Genomic DNA, 22,618 nt, shown 5'->3' on the forward strand with positions numbered 1-22,618 from the left:
CCGGTGGTAGCTGTTCCCATCTGCGAGTGAGGTACACTTTAATTTATTTTTCTTGTTGTGCAGTGCTTAGCCCTACTCACATAGGGCTCTGATCCAATTAAAAACTCAAACGATAATAAGTTGAAACACATTTTTCCTGAACACTGACTCACAGACTTAATCTCACGTGGAGAGGAGGGAGATGGAGATGAAATGAAATGTTATATTAAACGTCTTCAAAGGGCCAAGGTCTATGAGAGCCCGCAGAGATGGCGATGACGCTCCTGCAGTAGCTGGGAGGAGGATGTTGATCCCACGTGCGCTACTACAGTAGTCGGCTCAGATGGCGATGAGCCCACAAAAATGACGATGGCGATGAGAAGCGATGACAACCCGCGTGCGCTGCTACAGTAGCCCGGAGGAGGATGGAGTGCGTTGTTGCAGTAGCCGAGAGGACGAAGGAAGGCTGCAATGGCGAGCCTGCGTGAGAGTCGGGTGGCCAACACTGCGCCATGCTGAGAGCTGTGAGGGGCGGGTGCGGGGGCATGAGGTTCTGTGGTCACCGCTGCATGCCGAACACCCTCGGGCATTGATGACGGTAACTCACAGTCTCAATCTCACGTGGAGAGGAGGGAGATGAAATGAAATGTTATATTGGCCACTTCAAGCTGGACATTTCCCGCAATCAGTGCATTCCGTCGGCCGCTACTGTAAGAGAGAATATACGTATGTCTGCATGCGATAAAGGAGGATAGTGGGAACACTAATACATGTGGCAAGGCATTCTCGATCACGGTGTGGGCCGTGATGGGGAACTTCGTGGGCATCCACAAATACTGGCTGCAATCAATGGTTCAAAGCTTATTGGCCACTTCAACCTCACAGACTCAATCTCACGTGGAGAGGAGGGAGATGAAATGAAATGTTATATTAAACGTCTTCAAAGGGCCAAGGTCTAAGAGAGCCCGCGAGATGACGATGACGCTGCTGCAGTAGCCGGGAGGAGGATGTTGAGCCCGCCTGCGCTACTGCAGTAGCAGGATCAGATGGCGTGCACTGCTGCAGTAGCCAGGAGGATGAAGGAAGGCTGCAATGGCGAGCCTACGTGAGAGTCGGGTGGCCAACACTGCGCCATGCTTAGAGCTGTGAGGGGCGGGTGCGAGGGCATGAGGTTCTGTGGTCACAGCTGCATGCCGAACACCCTTGGGCATTGATGACGGTAACTCGCAGTCTCAATCTCACGTGGAGAGGAGGGAGATGAAATGAAATGTTATATTCGCCACTTCAAGCTGGACATTTCCCGCAATCAGTGCATTCCGTCGGCCGCTACCGTAAGAGAGAATATATGTATGTCTGCATGCGATAAAGGAGGATAGTGGAAACACTAATACATGTGGTAAGGCATTCTCGATCACGGTGTGGGCCATGATGGGGGACTTCGTGGGCATCCACAAATACTGGCTACAATCAGTGGTTCAAAGCTTATTGGCCACTTCAAGCTGGACATTTCCCGCAATTAGTGCACTCCAAGAGATGACATCCTAGGTCGGAATCTCCTCGTGCACTTTTTGTGCTTTATGAAGTGCATGGCATTTGGCATACATGTCGACCAAGGTAGTACCAAGAACGACATTTTCTTTCAACGACCCCAATTTTACAATATTATCATGTTTTTTTGTGCCCATATCAGCATCTTGTGTGATGCCACATACCTTCAAGGTTCATGCATTTGGAGACATGCCCTCTCTTTGCATTTGTTAAACACCCTACCCCTTCATAGCTGAGAAGCTTCTAGAAATGGACCAGCTCCATCATCGCTACTCCTACACCATCCTTAATACCACCCTCCCACGCTTCTCGATGGCTACCGCAACAGAGAATATACGTATGTCTGCATGCGATAAAGGGGGATAGTGGCAACACTAATACATGTGGCAAGGCATTCAAGATCACGGTGTGGGCCGTGATGGGAGACTTCGTGGGCATCCACAAATACTGGCTGCAATCAATCGTTCAAAGCTCCCATCCAGTGGATGGCCAACTCCAAAAATTAGGTTGTGTGGAAAAGGCCACCATGACCTCCACAGCAACACCCTACGCCTTCATAGCCGAGAAGCTTCTAGAAATGGACCAGCTCCATCATCGCTACTCCTACACCATCCTTAATACCACCCTCCCACGCTTCTCTTATGGACGACTATGTCAGCACCTTCACGCTCTTTCCCATCCCCAACCTTTGCGATCCTCAAGCTGGACCCAACACCCTCCTCCATTGAAGCTTCACCTATAACCCCACTTCATCCATCTCCCCAGAGAATGCTCTCTCTACCATCTTCTCCTTGATTGTTGACGATTGTGAGTAGCCAAGGATGTTGAAGAGGCGAAAGAGGAAAATCTCTTTAGGGTTCTTTGGTGGTCATTTAGCCGGTGGCTACCACAATAGAGAATATGCGTACGCCTACGGGCTATAGAGGAGGGTAGTGGCAACGCTAATACATGTGGCAAGGCATTCGAGTGGAATAGCAAGGGCATTGACACACAGTAGGTGTGGGCCGTGACTGGCAACTTCATGGGCGTCCGCAAATATCGGCTTAGTGCATTCCCGGAATCAGTGCATTCCAAGAGACGACATCCTAGGTAGGAATCTTCGAAGGGCCAAGGTCTATAAATGACCCCTCTTAAAATAGCTCAAAGCTTCGTGACCCTGCTATTGGACATCAATGCACCCTTGCGAGGATCGATCGCATCAAAAAACAACACACGCCTCTCTCTCTCTCTCTCTCTCTCTCTCTCTCTCTCTCTCTCTCTCTCTCATCTCGGACAGGAAGCTCCTCAAGCACTTTTTGTGCAAGGGCATTGACACGCAGTAGGTGTGGGCCGTGACTGGCAACTTCATGGGTGTCCGCAAATATTGGCTTAGTGCATTCCCGGAATCAGTGCATTCCAAGAGAAAACATCCTAGGTAGGAATCTTCGAAGGGCCAAGGTCTATAAATAGCTCAAAGCTTCCTGACCCTGCTATTGGACATCAATGCACCCTTGCGAGGATCGATCGCATCAAAAAACAACACACGCCTCTCTCTCTCTCTCTCTCTCTCTCTCTCTCTCTCTCTCTCTCTCTCTCTCTCTCTCTCTCCCCTTGACATCTCGGACAGGAAGCTCCTCAAGCACTTTTTGTGCTAATTCCCAAAATACCCCTTAAATTTCAAAATCCGTTTTTTAATGCTTAGCATGTAATTTGTCGTAAAATAATGAAGCAATTCATCTCCAAAGCCTACATAACCAACACAAATTCTAGTTTTAGCATATTGTATCGATACAATTTTTTTTTGCATTTCTGGAAGCACGTAAAATAATGAAGCAATTCATCTCCACAGCCTACATAACCAACACAAATTTGTCTTAAAATAATCTGCCACGTGTAAAATAATGAAACAATCCAAAAAGCGTACATAACCAACACAAATTCTAGTTTTAGCATATTGTATTGAAAGTGCATCTCTGGCATCTCCAAAGCCACATGCAAAACAGCGCCTTCTCAGGAAAATGAGACTCTCTCTCTCTCTCTAACATTACATTCCATTTCATTTCATTCCATAACAATACACAGGCACAGGTGCCAAAGGGGGGGGGCGGGGGGGGGGGGGGGGTTTCATTTCATTTCATTTCTTGCATAATATGGCGGCGGCGGCACAAGCCCAGCTCGCAGGTGGAAACAACGCAGAGAGCGAGAGCGCGCACGCGAGAGAGAGAGAGAGAGAGAGAGAGAGAGAGAGAGAGAGAGAGAGAGAGAGAGAGAGAGAGCTACGCTTATACCTGCAGCCGGTGGTGCAGTCGTCGGATGGAGCCGGGTAGCGATGGCGTGAGCTCCACAGATGCCGGGTAGCTCCTGCGATGGCGTGAGGCCCTCTCTATTGGAGAATGAGACCCTCTCTGTCTCTGTCGCAACAGCGATGGCAGGAAAATGCTCTCTCTCTCTGCCGCAGAAGGGCGGATGAGGCCGGGTAGCTCCTGCGATGGCGTGAGGCTCTCTCTATTGGAGAATGAGACCCTCTCTCTATCTCTGCCGCAAGAAAATGCTCTCTCTCTCTCTCTCTGCCGCAAGAGGGCGGATGAGGCAGACCTCTCTCTCTCTCTCTCTTCTCTCTCTTGAGGACCTCTCTCTGTGGAGCGCGTGTGAGGACCTCTCTCTCTCTTGACGTGAAGAATGCAGGAGCAGGAGCACGACCTCGACCTCCTCTCTCTCTCTCTCTCTCTCTCTCTCCCCCCCCCCGCATTGATCAACACTTAGCATTGCCGGGCGCGCCAACTTGAGTAGGCGGTTGGCTGATGATGTTTTTTTTGAAAAGCCTTGACGTAGACAGTCAAAAGCCCGCCTATGAGGTGCCTGACTCTCTAGGAGTCGCCACGTGGGAGGGGGGGGGGAATCCCCTCCCCTTTTATCTATTAGTATAGAAGCTTTAGAGGCTCCACAAATCCCAAGAGTCACCTTTTCATTTTGAAATTTGTGTTACCCATCTTTTCATTTTGAGAATTTGGTCGATCCTTTAAACTTGAGGTAATAGATTAAAGTTGTCATTTTTGATATTTTTGTTAGTTAAAACTTTATGGAAGGAATTTATCATTTGGGGCTTTAGCCTTTAAAGATTTTTTATTTTTATTTTTAAAAATTTTAAAGCTAAGTTTAAAGAATTTATCTCTCTCTCTCTCTCTCTCTCTCTCTCTCTCTCTCTCTCTCTCTCTCTCTCTCTCTCTCTCTCTCTCTCTCTCTGGCACACACAACTGCGCGCCTCCTGTTTTGGCATGCCTTGTGAGCCTGACCAGTGACCATGCTACCTCAGATCGAGAGGGTCGCTACCCATTGCATCTCTCTCTCTCTCTCTCTCTCTCTCTCTCTCTCTCTCTCTCTCTCTCTCTCTCTCTCTCTCTGAGTACAGGCGCGCCTCCTATTGACGGGCATATCACGGCCAGCTTAGTTAGGATAGGGCACATTGCTAGGGAGAGATCTAGCTTGCTCTTTGTTCTCCTTGAGCGATGTGGTAAGCAGTCGAAGCTCGCAACAGTGGTTGCTATTTGCACACTGTGGTGGTGGAGCAGGGGGCAACCTGGCAGCGAATGGGAATTGTAGAATGATACTTCAACGACACTACATCATAATCATGGCCAACAAAAGCCAGAATGCAGAATGGAGGTGGTCAATGAGCAATGTGGGCTCAACGAGGTCCTTGACGCACCAGCTTCACGAATACGCCCAAGCTTCCTGATCTAGGAAGGCTTGTGCAGCAGCATGAGATTTTCCCTTTCTGATTGGAACCAACTCCTGCTGCTGCTGGTAAAAGTGATAAGGTAAACTATACACTACAAGAGGTTGTGTGCTCTTGTGACGCTGTTAGCGACGGAAATACACTGGGTTTTTATAACCCCCGGCGTCGTTAAAACCGTCGCTAATAGCATTGCTACGAGAGCATCGCTATTTGCGTCGCTATATGCGTCGCTATATAGAGACGCTCATAGCGACGGTCGTAGCGATGGTTATAGCGACGTTTACACAGAAGTCTATAGCGACGCTCATAGCGACGCTACAGAGCCATAAATAGCGACGGTTATAGCGACGCCAGAGAGAGAATTTTTTTTGGTGACAGGGCATTGAATGCCCTGCCACCCATCAACCATATTGTACTTGATTCACTTTTTAAAAAAAGTGCAAGGGTAGATAATAGACCCAAAATAGTCACCCACAAGACGCATTGTTTGCAAAATTGACAATTGCACACATCATAGGCAAAATGAATTGATTGACAAATGTAATAATGACAATTGTACAACATCATAGGCATAAAGAATTGATTAGCAAAATGAACTACGGTGACAAATGTAATAATATACATGGTTCAAAAAGACGTATAAAATCCGTCTCATGATACATAAGCTATGTGAAACCCTAAACTAATGCTATCTAGCTACGGCTAAACTGACGTCGTCTAGTCAGACGTCTCATCACGTCCAAGCGGCGTATCTGTCGGATTCTGCAAAAAAAGACCATAAGACAGCTTTCAGTAAGTATAAACATATAACGACATTTATAAAACAATACAAAAAATAGAAAAGAGTAAACCCTAATACTAACCATGTCGCCGTGAGAACTGAGAATGTCCATTAGGGCGTTTAAGCCCTTCCTGCCTGCGTACTCGCGCTCGTACGGTGTGGGATCACGTCCTGTCATCGACCACTGTCAAAACATACAAAGAATTCATTATGTTAGAATTAAAAAACTCATAAACCCTAAACTATCGAACATAAAGAGCAATGCAAAAACACTTACAAAATCGGCCTCAAATGATGCCCATCCACCGCTCCCCAAGTGGTGCGAGCTCCCTGCCTCTACTCGCGCTTTGGCTGCATCCTTTTGTTGCTTCCACTTGTCGGGATTCTCGCGCGCTGCTTTCTTCGCATTCTTCCAATCTTCTTTGGCCAGCCAATCTGGCCTGTTCCACCCGTGCTTGATTGCTTTTTGCACTTCGGAACGCTTGTGTTTGCAGTATTCGCGCATTCGAATCTTCAACAGGTCTTCATTGAAGCATTGATCCCGTGTTGGAGCGGGAAACTCATCATGAAGTATGCTGATGACTCTGTTTTTTAAATCACTTGGTACTTCACTCCATTTGTTTAGTATGTAGTGTCTAAAGAGCTGAGAGCAAAGACCACGCATGCGCGAGATCACCTTCTTGCCGTCATCATCCATGATGATGTCGCCGCTAAAGTCGACGGAGTAAGGCAAGCCCTCTGGCCGGTGACGCGTGAACCTGGGTGTCCCGGCAGGGGTCTCTAGCGGGGTGTCAATGGGGGTACGGACGTCAGGTGTCTCCACCGGCGTCTGGGCCTCGAAGCGAGGAGTGTCGAGTGGGGTGGCCCCTGGCGGAGTAGGTAGAGGTGTGTAGCTGCTAAGAACAGTCAGCCGTGCAAAACCTGGCGTAGATGGCGATGCTGTGGCTGGTGTGGGGGCGGGCAAAGAAGGGGAGGGTAAAGAGCCTCGTCGAACACGAGGCAGTGTGGAGGCATCGGTGGCGGAATCCCCACAACAACCGCCACCGCCACCACTAGAGCGCCGGTGTCTAGACGAGTGTGAAGCTCGTCTCGTCGACGCCGAAGCTTCGGAGCGCGCCGAATACTCCGAAATAGAGGGAGATGCGGATGGAGTAGGAACGCGCGATGATGCGCCAGAGCGATGACGCTCCACGTACCACTGTCTCTGCTGCGGTGACAAAGAAGAAAGAAACTCCTCATCATCCATACCTGCATTAAACACACGAATATTTAAACTTAATATTGAATGAATAGAGTAGACAATGATGCAAAGACCATTAAATACAATGACGTAATGACGCATATAAATACAATGACGCATTGAATTGAGTGATAGAAGAGGCAAGTCGAAAACTCAGAATTTTCAATCAAAAGATGTGAGCGCCATGGAAGGTACTTAGAGAGCCAGAGCTTTTACAACCCGGAGCAAAATTGTTCAAATACAATATTTGTGGCTTTAAGAGATCTCTCTCTCATCCTCGTATAACTCAGCATAACTTCCTATATCTATATAGAGCTCTCCGTTTAAACACATATCCTCTGTTTCATTTTGTAGCTCCTATGCATGCACCCCATATAGAGTAGTAGCATCTTGATGCTTGTCTGGCACCACCGCAGCGGCTTCTGATTGAGCATCTTCTCTGATCTCCTCCATTGATGCCGTTGTGATTGGCACATGGTAGCCTTTATACGTCCTTGCACTACGAGAGGCTACCTCTATGACGTACCACCAGTTTGATGTAGACTTTGTAGGATGAAATATTACCTGCCAGAGCCACATAACTTACATGAGAGCTTTCAAGCACATAACTTGTAAAAGGGGGATGTTAACTATTTACATACTTACTTGTTCACAATGCTCTGGTAGTACGAAAGTGTCTCTTAGGTCAGTCCATTTCTTAGTAGAATCCACCTCAAGAAAACCAGACTCTCCTCTACGCACAGTAGCGTTGCGACCCTCCATGATTATCTTGAACCATTGCACGTCGAACAAGTCGACAAAAAATCCTCTGTAATCAATCCTCAAAATCTCTTGCAGCGTGCCGAAGTAAGTGAGTTCCGCCACCACAGGATCTGCATCAGAGGAACGTCGTCGACTAGACTGTTCAAATTTTGCCATGATTCCACAATCTTGAGTAAAACGCTTTTTGTCGATTCGTTCCACCCTAAAATGTCGACCTTTACACCATGCTGTTGTGTATGACTTATACTACAACGAACAAAGATTATGAGTGGCTATTCAAACGTTTAGAAATAAAGTCACTAGCATGTCGTACATTGCAAACTTACCTTGGTCGCGCAACCCCGAGAGTACTCCCACTCTTCCTCAATCACTTCGTCACCGCATTGTTGTGCGCTTTTCAATTGGTTGTGTAACCATCTTAAGCTCATGAAGGTTGGTAGGCTCTCCAGAACCGTCGGATAGTGCATCGGTGGTCGTCTTCCCCGTCTCCACTCGATTCGTGCCCTTTGTCGCTCTTGCTTTGCATCCTCATATTGTGAAATCCACTTTTGCATCACTGGATTGTGAAGCATGCAAAATCGGTTGATTTTAGCCTCTAGATCTTCCGTCATCTTCTTCTCAACACCGAGATTGCACATGACAATCCCAGATATGCGCTCATCATCTATGGTTTGCCATAGCGTGTCCCGGGCTTTATCAAATCCGTCTAGCCACTCTCCAATGTACACTAGGGACTCTGATACCAACCAACCTTCTGCCATGCTACCCTCCGGAAGTGCCTTTTGACGCACATATCCCTTAAGCGTTTTCATGAAACGTTCTAAGAAGAACATCCATCTGGAATGAGCTATGCCAGCTATTTCCACCTCATCAACTATGTGAATAAGAAGATGCACCTGAATGGTTAGCATGGTAGTAGGAAAATGTTTCTCAAACATGCACACAAGCTCCGCAGCATTTAGTTTGGCGAATGGTATGGAGTCTACGTTGCTCCATACGATCCACATTTCTAAGGTCAACTCTGGCTCCCAAAGTATCTTTCTTGCCGGTCAGATGGTCCCATAGTAGATTACCCACATTCTTGAATATGTGCATTGGATCGAGCAAGTGATTGATCATGAGTCGGGGCCAGTATGGTAACTCGTACCATAGAGATAGTCTCTTCATCCCTGGAGGCAATCCGTCATCACACATCTCCTTCTGCTCTAACCATGCTTGTGCAGACATCCTTGGTGGCTCTCTTCCCAAAAAGCTGTCGCGTAACACATGATTCTCTGGAAGATACGCTTGATGACCTTCGTAGATTTGCTTCTTCAGTGAGGGCACCCTACGTGCATTCAGTCTAGGTCCACATGTGACATATGCTCTGTATCCGCTTGTTTGAAGCCCTGCATGTATACACATGATAATAGATCAACTATGGAAAAAAACAAGATTTACAGTGTCTGAGTGAGGAGTGTCAATAGATCACCTGAGCATTTTGTTAGCCCGGGATAGTCATGCATGGTCCACATTAGAATGCCTCTGATCAAAGCATTCCGTCGTCCTGTGTGTCGGCTCATATCCACCACCTCTATGCCAATCCACAATTGTTGTAGCTCTTCCAATAGTGGACGAAGATACACATCCATATTCCCCACTTTATATCGCCCTGGCACAATCAAGCTTAGCCATAGGTGCCCCTTCTTCGTAGTCAACCACGGGGGAATGTTGTAGTTGACGATGACAACGGGCCATACACTGTAAGATGTTGATCTTTGACCAAATGGATTTACGCCATCCATAGCCAGGCCTAAGCGCAAATTTCGAGCTTCCCTGGCAAAATCCGACCATGTTCCATCTATATGTTTCCAGGCTGCGCAATCTGCAGGAATTCGTAGCATACCATCCGAAGATTTATTCTCCTCATGCCATGATGCTAGGGCGGCCATGGACTTACATTCGAAGAAATGCTTGATGCGAGGAAGCAGAGGAAAATGTCGCAAAACCTTTTGTGGAATTTTTGTCCCGTGGAGATCTACTCGATATCTTTCGGAATCACATTTCGGACACTTCTCCATGTCTATGTATTCCCCTCTGAAAAGAATGCAGTCATTAGGACAAGCTTCGATAGAATTGTAATCCATCCCCAAGTTTTGCAAAATCTTTCTTGCTTCATCTCGGGAATCTGGCATCGCATTGCTGGTAGTATATGCTCTTTAAGCAATCTACACAACATAAAAATACGATACAGTCGTGTAAAAATCTATCAGATCATTATACATTTAAAGTTTTATTAAAGTAAACTAATTGTAATAGATCACCTGAAAAGCGTTGTGACGCTGGTGTCACTCCATCCAAACTTTGCCTGCATGTTGAGAAGAACCAGGAGTGCTTTCAATCTAGACATACGTGCTCCATTATACAATGGCGTATCGGCTTCACTTTTCATATCATCGTAGATAAGCCTTTCTGAATCCATGATCGTCTCGATCATTTCATCAATCTCGAGCTCAAACATTGCCTCGTTGGGAATGTGCTCTGCATGATCATCCCCCGAGCTGTCAGAGGCTACATCTTGTGGCCTCACATATGCTGCTTGACCAAAGCGCTTGCGAACATGTCTATTGGGTTGCAAGATTGCTGCTTGTTGGCCAGCGTCAGAGTCCGACGAGTTATAATTGGCAACAACTCGATCTATAATAGATGGATTGAACTCGCCAAATTCGCGAACGTGCTGCAAAGAAACACGTCTTGTCCGTCGCACAGCATGCTTGCATTGATTACAAGGACATAAGACCCTCGTTGAGAGATAGGTGTTTCGGTTGGACGGTCCCACATCCTCGTCACTACTCATAATGAGGATAAAAATCTTATAACCTGGACAACAAATTTAATATTCTATCGGCATTCTTCGTCTTCTCTCTCTCTCTCTCTCTCTCTCTCTCTCTCTCTCTCTCTCTCTCTCTCTCTCTCTCTCTCTACCTCACATTCTCTAGTCATGTCCAATCCCCGCACACCTCGGTCTAGAGGTGCACGGAGATCAGAACCACCGGGTTATAATCTCGTCTTTATTGGTCAATACCTATATTTGTGGGTACAAGAAATCTACAGACCCACGTCTACATGATACTGCATGTAGTGGACAAAACCCCTTTGCCTCTTCTCTAGCTGTAGCACTTCACAGCATCTTAACATCTTTTCACAGTAGATCTTTTCACTGTTCGTCTAACTCTAAACCCTAAACCGTAAGTAATTCTTGCGTGGACTCGATCTAACGTAAATAAGCGTAAATCTAAATAAACATAAATCTAACTAAAAATAAACCTAAATCTAATTTAACGTAAGTCTATATCTAACCTAATCTTTAACGTCTTTTGGGATAGTTTCCTACGACGTTAAAACTCTCTTCTTCTTGTGTGTGTGTGTGTGTGTGTGTGTGGGTAAACCTAAATAAACCTAAGTCTAATCTAATATAACATAAATCTAAATCTAACGTAAATTATGTTATATTAAAAACAAAGAACTAAACTAACAGGGATTATAAGAACCTTAAAACTGATTTAACACATAATTTTTCACATAACTCGGCAAGAGTTGGCATTCTCATCACTAAAGATGTGAGAGTTAACTTCCGGCGGTGACGCTGCCTCATCTCCATCCACATCTGACGACAGCAATTGGCCCTTTAGACCGTTCTTGCTCTTGTTACTAACTTTGAAGTTGCTGTTGAATGACTAGAGGTTGTCTAGATGGTCATTGTGTCGGGGATGTAGTGACTCTTGCCGCCCTGAAGATCCACCTTCTTCCCTATCTTTTGAAGACATTTCACCAGTACTTTTGGATCGACGGAGCCCACCATGAGTGAAGGCAGCAATACCCTATATTCCATTGAGGGCTTTCTTCACCCGCTTCATGCAGGCATCGCAGTCTATGGAGACCTAAATCTAATCTAATATAACGTAAATCTAAATCTAGCGTAAATAAACGTAAATCTAATTAAAAATAAACCTAAATCTAATCTAATTTAACTTAAATAAACCTAAATCTAATTTAACGTAAGTCTACATCTAACCTAATCTTTAACGTCTTTTAGGATAGTTTCCTACGACGTTATAACTCTCTTCTTCTTGTGTGTGTGCACGTGTGTGGATGTGTGTGCCAATAAAAAGAGATAAATGGTATAACCTTTCTATCACCCATGCCAAGTATGATAGATTGGTTATGCCATTTCCCTCTTGAATAATAGGTCTTGAGTTCAACTCCTCGTCGGCTAGATCTTTAGGTCTTTTAATTTTAATTAGTTTCCTACGACGTTAAATTAGTTTCTCTCTCTTTCTCTCTCAATGTGTGTACGTTTTTTTGGATCGTATGCATGTTTTCTCTCTCTTTTCCTCTCTCAATGTGTGCGTTTTTTGTTTATGCATGTTCTCTCTCTCTTTTCCTCTCTCAATGCGTGCGTTTTTTGTTTATGCATGCTCTCTCTCTCTTTTCCTCTCTCAATGTGTGTGTGCATTCTTTGTTTATGTATGTGTGTGTGCGTTTTTGTTTATGTTTGTACTCTCTCTCTCTCTCTCTCTCTCTCTCTCTCTCTCTCTCTCTCTCAAAAACACTATGTGTGTGTGTGTGAGAGAGAGAGAGAGAGAGGGAGAGAGAAAGAGGGGAAGGGAACATGAGAGTGAGGAGAGGGAAGGAGCATACCTGGCTCTCCTTCCTCTCCTCGTGTGTGTGTGTGTCCGTGTGTGTGTGTGTGTGGAGAAGAAAAAGAGAGAGACAGAGAGAGAGAGAGAGAGAGAGAGAGAGAGAGAGAGAGAGAGAGAGAGGGAGAGCGTTACCTGCTCCTTGCTTGAGGGCGTCGAAAAACTCAGATCTGAGATCTGAGTTTTTGGGCGCGCTCTGTTGTTTTTTTAGCCCAGTCGGCGTCGCTATGAGTGTCGCAAATTTACAAAGAAATTTGCGTCGCTCATAGCGACGCCGGGATTATTTTTTTTGAGCGTCACTGTGTGAGCGTCGCTAATATGAATAACCTCTTGTAGTGATATATAAGTATGTATGTATAATTGTCTTGCTTCCACCAGTTTTTACATAAGCTTGTGCATACTTGGGGATCAGTTTTGACGTAACGCACATTGCATGACTGAAGCCGTAAAAACGTAAGACTGTTTCTGACATTTTCCATGTGAGAAAGGAGTTGTTTCCCCTTTGTATTTGGCCTGCCGAGGTCATCGTCATGAGCCACTACCCGGCGGGAGGACCGGACAGTACAGATCTAGCTAGGTGCAGTTTGGGCAAAAAGAAGTTTTTGAAATTTTCCCATGGGGGCAAGCAGCTGTTTTCCCATGGTTTCTCCATCATGAGCTACTCCATTGGATAAATCACATCATGAGCTACTCCTTTGGGAAAATCACATCATGAGCTACTCCATTGGAAAAATCATGGCTATGTAGTTCCATGAGGTTAATGTTACAGTTGGGAGCAGGAGATTGCCGGCCGGTAACCAGCTTCCTCCCTGAATTTCACCTTATAGTAGGGACCAGGCGGCCGGCAACCAACTAATTCCTCTCTGAATTGCACCTACCTATAGGTATGTGGTCCTTCCCTCGCAGTAGCTCCTGACATTAATGTCATGATCCACAAATGGGGCTGCAACACGCACAATAGCGGAGCCAAAGTGGGCGCTATCCAGTGCCAGCAGAGCATGCAGTGCATGCACGGGAGGCAGCGTCCCCTGTTGAGCTTGGTTGGAGTAGATGCAGAGGCGAGGACTCCAGAAAGGCAAACTACTTCCAAGATCTTTGATACAGGGATGGTGGGGACCCGAGTAGTCCTATGCGCACTCCTACAAGAGCTCTGAGGCTACCACAGGTGCTGCAACAAGAGGTAGGAATGGCATCCACTCTGTAGTCTGTGTTTGTGTGTGTGAAAAATATCTCTACTTAGTTGCTGCTGGTACATCCACAATATTGCTCTGCGTACATCATGCATTTTGCGTTTGAGTCGATTCCAGTTGAGACTCTGTCTCAAAAGGCAAGGTTTTGATCCTCTTCTGTTTGTGTTTGTTCATGCTTGTAGAACGAGGACTCACAGTCTCAAGGAGATAAATCCACAGGAAGCTGCGAGCAGCCGAGCCCCATTTCTGTGCTGGAAGGCCCCTTCTACAAGGACGACGCTGCATCTCCACCAACTAACACTAAGTTCGTTCTCAAACTCGAATTAGGTTAAACACCTTCACGACATTTGTTTGGACTTTGAGTTTCTTCTTCTTCAAATCTTTTGCAAAACCTCGCCCCACTGAATTATAAGCCTGCAGCTCTATCGTTGTACAGTGTGTGCGTGTCAGGTTGGCCTGGCAAAATAGCAGGGTTTTCCCATGGTGAGTTTTGCAACTCCAACTAGGGTTGCTTTCTGCACGGCATTCTACACATGTTTCAATATTTTTGCCCACTTAGAATGAGCGGGAAAAAATGTCTCCCTAAGAAGGGGCTTCCACAGGAGGGAGTAATGTCTAGAGAAGAGAAGACAAGATCGATGTGATCGAAAAAATCTCACGCTCGAGAGGGGGTTATTCTAACTTAGCCCCTCTCGTGGAGGCCCCCTATAAGTTCCTTGAATTCAAGCTCATGGAATGGAGACAACAAACCCATTTCAGGCTTCAGCTAGAGTTAAGCCCTTTTTTGGAACTTTAACTTTTGCCTACATTGAGCCCTAGAGGATTAGCTATGCCTCTGGCATCGGCTCTCCTTCATTGGGAGCGATCAACAGTGAGACTTGAACACATAGCTTTTTCCTTGGAGGATTCGACTTCAAGCTCATATATCCTAGACGCCAAACCTATTTCGGCAAAAGGTAAGTCCCTTTTTGGCATGACCGTCTTGCTTAGATCGTGAGCTTTTCATGGAAATGATATATAGTTGAGTCCAAAGGACAAAGTAAATCCAAAGCAATCATGCATGTTTCTTCATACTAACACATTATTATGTCATGTTCCTCACTTGTAGGACACATTTTGTGCATTGAAGCTCTCCTGCTTAAAGTGTTTGAGTTGCTAGTAATTGGTATCATTCATTTATTTCAAAGGCTTCAACAATTTATCTCAGACATGAATTGGATTGTGTGTTTTTTAGACCTTGAGGAAGAGACAAAAGAAGAAAGCGAAGGGAGCTCTTTTCATCTTCTTTCCCCTCTGATGATGTGTTGCGGCCACCCACAAAATGTAGCACTTACAGATTTCAGCTATGTGAAGCATCTTTTGGAGGTTTCATGTTCGCCACAGCGCCGTGATGGCGGCGAGAATGCACATGATGCTACCGGCATATGGAAGCTAAGGCCCCCTGGATTCCCACTACTTTTTGCAGCTAGAAGAGGAGGTAGCAGCTTGTAAAATAGAACCAGGAAGTAGCAATTGGAGAAAAATGCTTTTTGACAGCATAAATGGCAGCATAGAGAGAGGATGCACACATGGCGCCTTTACCAACATCAGCCCTGGCTCCTAGCTTGTGAATGTAACCTCCATGGCACGATCGTGAATGGATGGTTGGCGGCAATAGTGCAAAGAAAATTAGAGGCAAGGTTAATGGGAGCATAGGAACAATTATTGGTGAGGGTGAAGAGGAGGGAGATGGCCCACATGCTTGAGAGGACATACTTGGCGGACGCCAAGATGCTTGGGCGGACTTCCTTGTAGAAAGGGGGGAGTTGGGCTTAGATCTAGAGCGCCTAATTTTCAAAGACCTCCTAGACCACACGATCCGAGACCTCGGTCTCCTACTCCACCCTCCTCTCTCCCTCACCACCAAAAGGCAACTCTTCAAACTGCACAAGTGAGAGTGGCCCATTTTGTACATTCATGTAACTTTATTACACTCGAACATATTGATATAATTGATTAAGCTCCGACCCTTCCTCCCCTGCACCTCTACCACCATGTTTCATTGTCTTCACTAAATAGTACCAATCCTCAAGCTACCCAAAAATCCTGTTGCGATATTCTCAACTTAAGCTTACATCTAGTTTAAACTTTTGCCCATCTTAATTAAAGGTTTTCTTCACTCCAGCTTATGAATGAACTGAAAATTGTGCAAAAAGAATAATAATAGGAATTTTAGGTCTTCATTTCATGGAGTTAACTTACGACATGAGGTTTGCATTTAATTAGCACTTTGTAAATAGTCTTAACAAGACATGACATTCATGGTATGTCCTTAAGGGCATGCGAAAATTAGTGGATAAGTGTCCTCCCCAAGGGATATCCACAAAGGCCCTGACTTTGTTCTCTGAGAGAGAGAGAGAGAGAGAGATTGCTGCTGTTTATGAGCTGCTTCACGTAACCATGTCTGGCAAGAGGAATATCAAAGAGGTGAAGGAAGAGAATGTTACTCGCAGTGGACCTCGGTGCTCGTGACGGCGGGCACGTCTTTGGAGTAGCACATATTTTTGCCTCATTCAATGACACCTTCGTCGTCATCTAACCAACGCCCACCTTCGTGCATGTCACAGATCTGTCTGGCAAGGAGACGCTTGCTCGAGTTACTGGTGGCATGAGGGTGAAAGCTGACAGACTAGACGAGTCTTCTCCGTACGCAACCATGCTTGCTGCTCTGCAGGATAGCGCGCACAAGTGCAAGGAGCTCAGGATCACTGCTCTACACATCAAGCTGCGAGCAGCTGGGTTGTAACAAGACGAAGACGCCTGGTCTTGGCGCACAATCTGCACTGAGAGCACTTGCTCATTCTGGCATGCGGATTGGACGAAGTGAGGATGTCACACCTATCCCTACAGACAGCACAAGAAGGAAAGGTGGTAGAAGAGGTCACCGACTGTAATTAGGGCAGCTGTAGACGCGTTTGGATTTTCTTCTATCTTTGCTAGAAGATGATTGTTTTTGTTCACCAAGCGAGCCTGAGGTAGACGTCCTATCTCCAATGGAACTTGTTATGATTGGATTATTGCTATAGGCAAGTTTGGAAAGTTTTGCTGAAGAGTTATGTTGGTTTTGGTTACATTGATTATCATGGTACCGATTTTGTATAGGCTTCGTGCTGTGAGGAATCTAAATTAGAACTAGTTCTCACACATTTTTCACCTTAAAATAGCAGGCCTTGTTTTATCACTTGTTCATCCCAAGGACAATGTTACTGTGCGCTTTGCACTGCTCAACTCATCTTCCCAGGCCTTGCTACTCAACAGCTCTTTCCCCATTGGAATTTGCAAAACCCCTAGCCATCTGCAGTGACCAAGGGCTTTCCATTGTCCAAGCCTCCCTCCCTCCCCTCTCTCTCTCTCTCTCTCTCTCTCTCTCTCTCTCTCTGTGTGTGTGTGTGAGAAGAGAAGGCGGCGAGCAGAGTCGAGCCAGGCCATGGTGACGTTGAATCTCCATAGAGGCGTGGTTGGTATTTTATGAGGCATGCGCGCTCGATATTGTTGTTCGGACTGAGCCTCCACTGCTGCTTGCTTGCCTACTGTGTACCCCAATCGAAATGGTCCAACTTTGGCAGCAGCCTTGAGAGAGAATTGCATAATGAGGCCCTGCTGCCCGTGATGCTGACCGCCGTCGGTGCCTCCTCTAGCAACACTGACTCCGGTCCTAACCTGCTCCTGCTTCCACGCATGCTCTGTGTGTGTGTGTGTGTGTGTGTGTGTGTGAGAGAGAGAGAGAGAGTTGCTTGCACAGGTGTCTATGTGCAGCCTCTATTTGCTCTGAGTAGCACTTCCTATGACGCTAATGGCCGTCGAATGCATGCTCCAGCAATACGGTGCCAATACCACCTTTCTACTTAGTGCACACTCCTGCTTCTGTGCATGCTGTGTGTGAGTGCGCACGGATGCACGCAAGTGTGTAAATGCGCATGAGAGGAAGAGAGTGTTCACATCAAGTGTGTGGGCGAGTCATGCAGCAGCTAGGGCCGGGTTGCCGTCCTTGATGGCTGATGGTAATTGGTGGCACGCGAGAGAGAGAGAGAGATCCGCATTGCAGTGGAGTGCGCGGTCCACATGGTCGATTTGGCCTTGGTGCAGCCCTCATGGAGCTCTCTGCGTCTTTCTCTCTTCCTCTGTCTCCATCACCGGCGTTGTTGGCTTTTTCTCCACTTTGCACAGCAAAGGCATCACGGTAGCCAACCCTAGATACAATTTATTCAAACCACAAAACCACAAAATTTTGCTCCTCCCATTTGATCACCGCGACCACCTGCCTTCAGTGTGACCAACCGACTCCGTTTCCACCTGCCCACTTCTCCTTCACACCTGCCTACGCGTTGCGATCATGTGCTACTTGCCAAGCAGAGGGCAAAAAATCATCTCGGTGAATGATTTTGCTAAGATGCTAATACATAGATCTCCATTTTCATAAGCATGAGACTATAAAGAATTGGGACATTCTCGCTACCGTGAAGGTGGATCTAGGGAGCATGCCAAGTGCATGACAGGTACCAGCATCATGGTCATGATCACTATAGTGATAGACTCTACGAAAGAAGGTGGTTGTCCAGATTGAGACATGAGCGGCTTCCTATTCACCTCAGTGGTCCTCGGTCCCCCCTCGGTACGTGCCTCTTGGAGCGTAATTTTGTAGCTTTCTCCACATGTGGGTCCAAAACAAGCATTATCACCCTGGCACAACTTCTTAACACAGTGAAAGATCCCATTGATAAGCATTACATGAAGAAACCCAACCATACCGTGGCTCAATCAAAGCCATGGTTCTTTCATTGACACATATGACATGATGATACACCTAAACAATGCGTACATTATCCATACGTGCACGCTGTAGTGGATTCTATTGTCATCCCTATGGAAAAGATGTACTAATCGTAATGTACATCTATCAAGTAGTGCATTTAATTGATGTGGCAATGTGCAGATTGACTCAACACGCCCCTATCATAGTTATGAATGCACCTAAACAATGCGTGCATCTTTGGTTTTGAGTAGCATGTAGGATTGAAGGTTACTCTCTCCTTTATCAATAACAACATTCTACATACATGTGCACGCTAGCTCATCTGCACGTTCAAGGTCTTCTCAGAAATCCACATGCACATTGAAGGCATGTAGCATTACACAACAAGTCATATGGGCAATAGAATTCATTATGACATTGTTAGACTGGGGTTGTTGAGAGAAAATGTCGTGCTTAGCACCACCTTAGTTGACTCTTATCTATAAATGCAGTGCATTGCATAAAGCACAAAAAGTGCGTGAGGAGCCTCTTGACTGGGATGTCGTCTCTTGGAATGCACTAATTGCGGGATATGTCCAATCGGGGCAAGGCCAAGAAGCTCTGTGCTATTTTCAGCACAGATGTGAAGCAAGGGTGTCCCTCCAGATGCAATCACATTCAATTGCATCTTGAAGGCAAACATGGCGTGGAGAAGGGGGAGATCATATGTGGCATTACACACATGCTCATATGGGCAATAGAATTCACCATGATATTGTTAGAACAGGGTTGTTGAGAGAAAACGTCCCTCTTAGCACCGCCTTGGTCGGCATGTATCAATAAATGTGGTGCACTTCATAAAGCACAAAAAGTGCGTGAGGAGCCTTTTGACCGGGATGTCATCTCTTGGAATGCACTAACTGCGAGATATGCCCACAACTGGGGCAGGGCCATGAAGCTCTATGCTATTTTCAACACAGAGGTGAAGCGAGGGTGTCTCTCCAGATGCAATCACATTTGCTAGCATCTTGAAGGCAAACATGGCATGGAGAAGGGGGAGATCTACGACGAGACGTCTGTCCGGCCTCTATAATGGGGGGAGGAAAGACAAGCGTCGACGTCGCAAAGATCTGAGCTATTTTCAACAGATGCAGAGAGAGCGCATCTCTCTAACTGCAATCACATGCAGACACTTGCACCTTGATGGCATGTGGCATTACACAAGACTAATATGGGTAAAAGAATTCACGATGATATTGTTAGTCTCAGGTTGTTGAAAGAAAACGTCGTGCTTAGCTCTGCCTTGGTTGACATGTATCCCACATGTGGTGTACTTCATAGAGCACAAAAGTGTGCAACAAGCCTTCTAACTGGGATGTTGTCTATTGGAATGCACTAATTGTAGGATATGTCCAACTTGGGCAGGGCTAAGAAGCTCTGTGCTTTTTTTGGCAGATGCCAAGCAGGGTGTCTTCTTCAGATGCAATCACATTCTCTTGAATCTTAAAGGAAAACATGACAAGGTGAAAGGGGGGGGGGGGGGGGGGGGGGGGGGGGGGGGGTGGGTCTACGACGAGACGTCTAAAGCTCAGGCTCTACAATGGGGGAAGGAAAGGCAAGGGTTAGGGTCATGAAGCTCCGAAATATTTTTAGCAGATGCAGAGAGAGGGTACCTCTCTAAACACAATCACGTACACTTGCACCTTGAAGGCATGTGGCCTTACACATGAAGGCATGTGGCCTTACACATGAATTCATGATGATATTGTTAGACTCGGGTTGTTCAAAGAAAACGTCATGCTTAGCAACGTCTTGGTTGACATGTATCAATAAGTGTGGTACACTTCATAAAGCACAAAAAGTGCGTGAGGAGCCTCCTAATCGGGATGTCATCTCTTGGAATGCATTAATTATGGGATATGTCCAACTGGGTAGGCCAAGAAGCTCTCTGCTATTTTCCACAAATGTTAAGCGAGGATGTCACTCCAAATGGAATCACACTCGCTTGCATCTTGAAGGTAAACATAGCATGGAGAAGGGGTGTCACAAGCAGCCTGATTCTGTCATGTTCCCTGCAAGCCGATGACACAGACGGATAGCAATCACACAAAAAGAGAGAGAGAGAGAGAGAGAGAGAGAGAGAGAGAAAGAGAGAGAGTACTTTTCTTGATCTCTCTTTATGAAATTTGTCAAGAGCAAGGGGTTTGAAGGTAAGAGGGGCCATGCTGCTGCCGCCGCCAAAGGGGGCGCCGTATTACGAGTATCAATAAAGATGGTAGAATGTAGCTTACACATTTGTGTTTTTTTTATCTAATTTTCTTTCCTCTAGCGTTTTCAAGCCATTAGAGCCATTAAGAATCTAGCATTTTCATTAGGAAGGCTTTTAATTTTTTGAAAAGCCATTAGGAAAGCCTTTTTATATTGACATATTGGTGGTGTGGCCTTTAATGCAGCATGCTTTGAAGGGGGGTTGATATTATGCATGCTTCACTCGCTGATTAGGTTTGGCTCCTTCTATACGTGCGGCTAAAGAAATTGCGTGTGCGCTTTGGCCTCCCCACCAACCTCTGCAATGACTTCCTCATCGACTATTGCTACCTCCTCTGTTGATCCATTGTCCAAACCCACCGTGAGCTCAAGAACCGCAACATGGACCCCATCCTAGGTACTAGCAAACAAATTTTATAGGCCAAACGCCATGCATCTAGCCTTCATAATCAACAAGGAGGAGGCAGAAGCGCTACTACAGGAGGTTCTAGCCCGCATATAGACGGTAATCCTCTACTTATTCTACCTGCCATTCAAGTGAGAAAAACACAAGTCGACCTAGAAAATAGAGCTCTTATCGGGCTGTTGGTTGGTCCCCGCTCTTCTGCAAGCGAAGTCCTTAGAGGGTGGATCCGAAATCAATGGGGCTCAATAGGGGCTAAGGTGTAGACCATACAAGCACTTCCCAAAAACCAGTATGACATGTATCAATAAGTGTGGTGCACTTCATGAAGCACAAAAAGTGTGTGAGGAGCCTCCTAATCGGGATGTCATCTCTTGGAATGCATTAATTATGGGATATGTCCAACTGGGTAGGCCGAGAAGCTCTCTGCTATTTTCCACAAATGTTTAGTGAGGCTGTCACTCCAGATAGAATCACGCTCGCTTGCATCTTGAAGGTAAACATAGCATGGAGAAGGGGTGTCACAATCAGCTTGATTCTGTCATGTTCCCTGCAAGCCGGTGACACAGACGGATAGCAAGTGCACAAAGAGAGAGAGAGAGAGAGAGAGAGAGAGAGAGAGAGAGAAAGAGAGAGAGTACTTTTCTTGATCTCTCTTTATGAAATTTGTCAAGAGCAAGGGGTTTGAAGGTAAGAGGGGCCATGCTGCTGCCGCCGCCAAAGGGGGCGCCGTATTACGAGTATAAATAAAGATGGTAGAATGTAGCTTACACATTTGTGTTTTTTTTATCTAATTTTCTTTCCTCTAGCGTTTTCAAGCCATTAGAGCCATTAAGAATCTAGCATTTTCATTAGGAAGGCTTTTAATTTTTTGAAAAGCCATTAGGAAAGCCTTTTTATATTGACATATTGGTGGTGTGGCCTTTAATGCAGCATGCTTTGAAGGGGGGTTGATATTATGCATGCTTCACTCGCTGATTAGGTTTGGCTCCTTCTATACGTGCGGCTAAAGAAATTGCGTGTGCGCTTTGGCCTCCCCACCAACCTCTGCAATGACTTCCTCATCGACTATTGCTACCTCCTCTGTTGATCCATTGTCCAAACCCACCGTGAGCTCAAGAACCGCAACATGGACCCCATCCTAGGTACTAGCAAACAAATTTTATAGGCCAAACGCCATGCATCTAGCCTTCATAATCAACAAGGAGGAGACAGAAGCGCTACTACAGGAGGTTCTAGCCCGCATATAGACGGTAATCCTCTACTTATTCTACCTGCCATT

The 22,618-nt window shown here is 46.0% G+C and overlaps 1 pseudogene; it reads left to right on the plus strand.

Moving 5' to 3' along the window:
* Positions 1-16,333: 16,333 nt before the first annotated feature.
* Positions 16,334-16,959, plus strand: LOC147426791 (small ribosomal subunit protein uS11y pseudogene; annotated as a pseudogene).
* Positions 16,960-22,618: the final 5,659 nt, after the last annotated feature.

Source organism: Adiantum capillus-veneris, chromosome 24 (genome assembly GCF_014529385.1).
Source record: "Adiantum capillus-veneris isolate H3 chromosome 24, ASM1452938v2, whole genome shotgun sequence".
Classification (NCBI taxonomy): Eukaryota; Viridiplantae; Streptophyta; class Polypodiopsida; order Polypodiales; family Pteridaceae; genus Adiantum; species Adiantum capillus-veneris.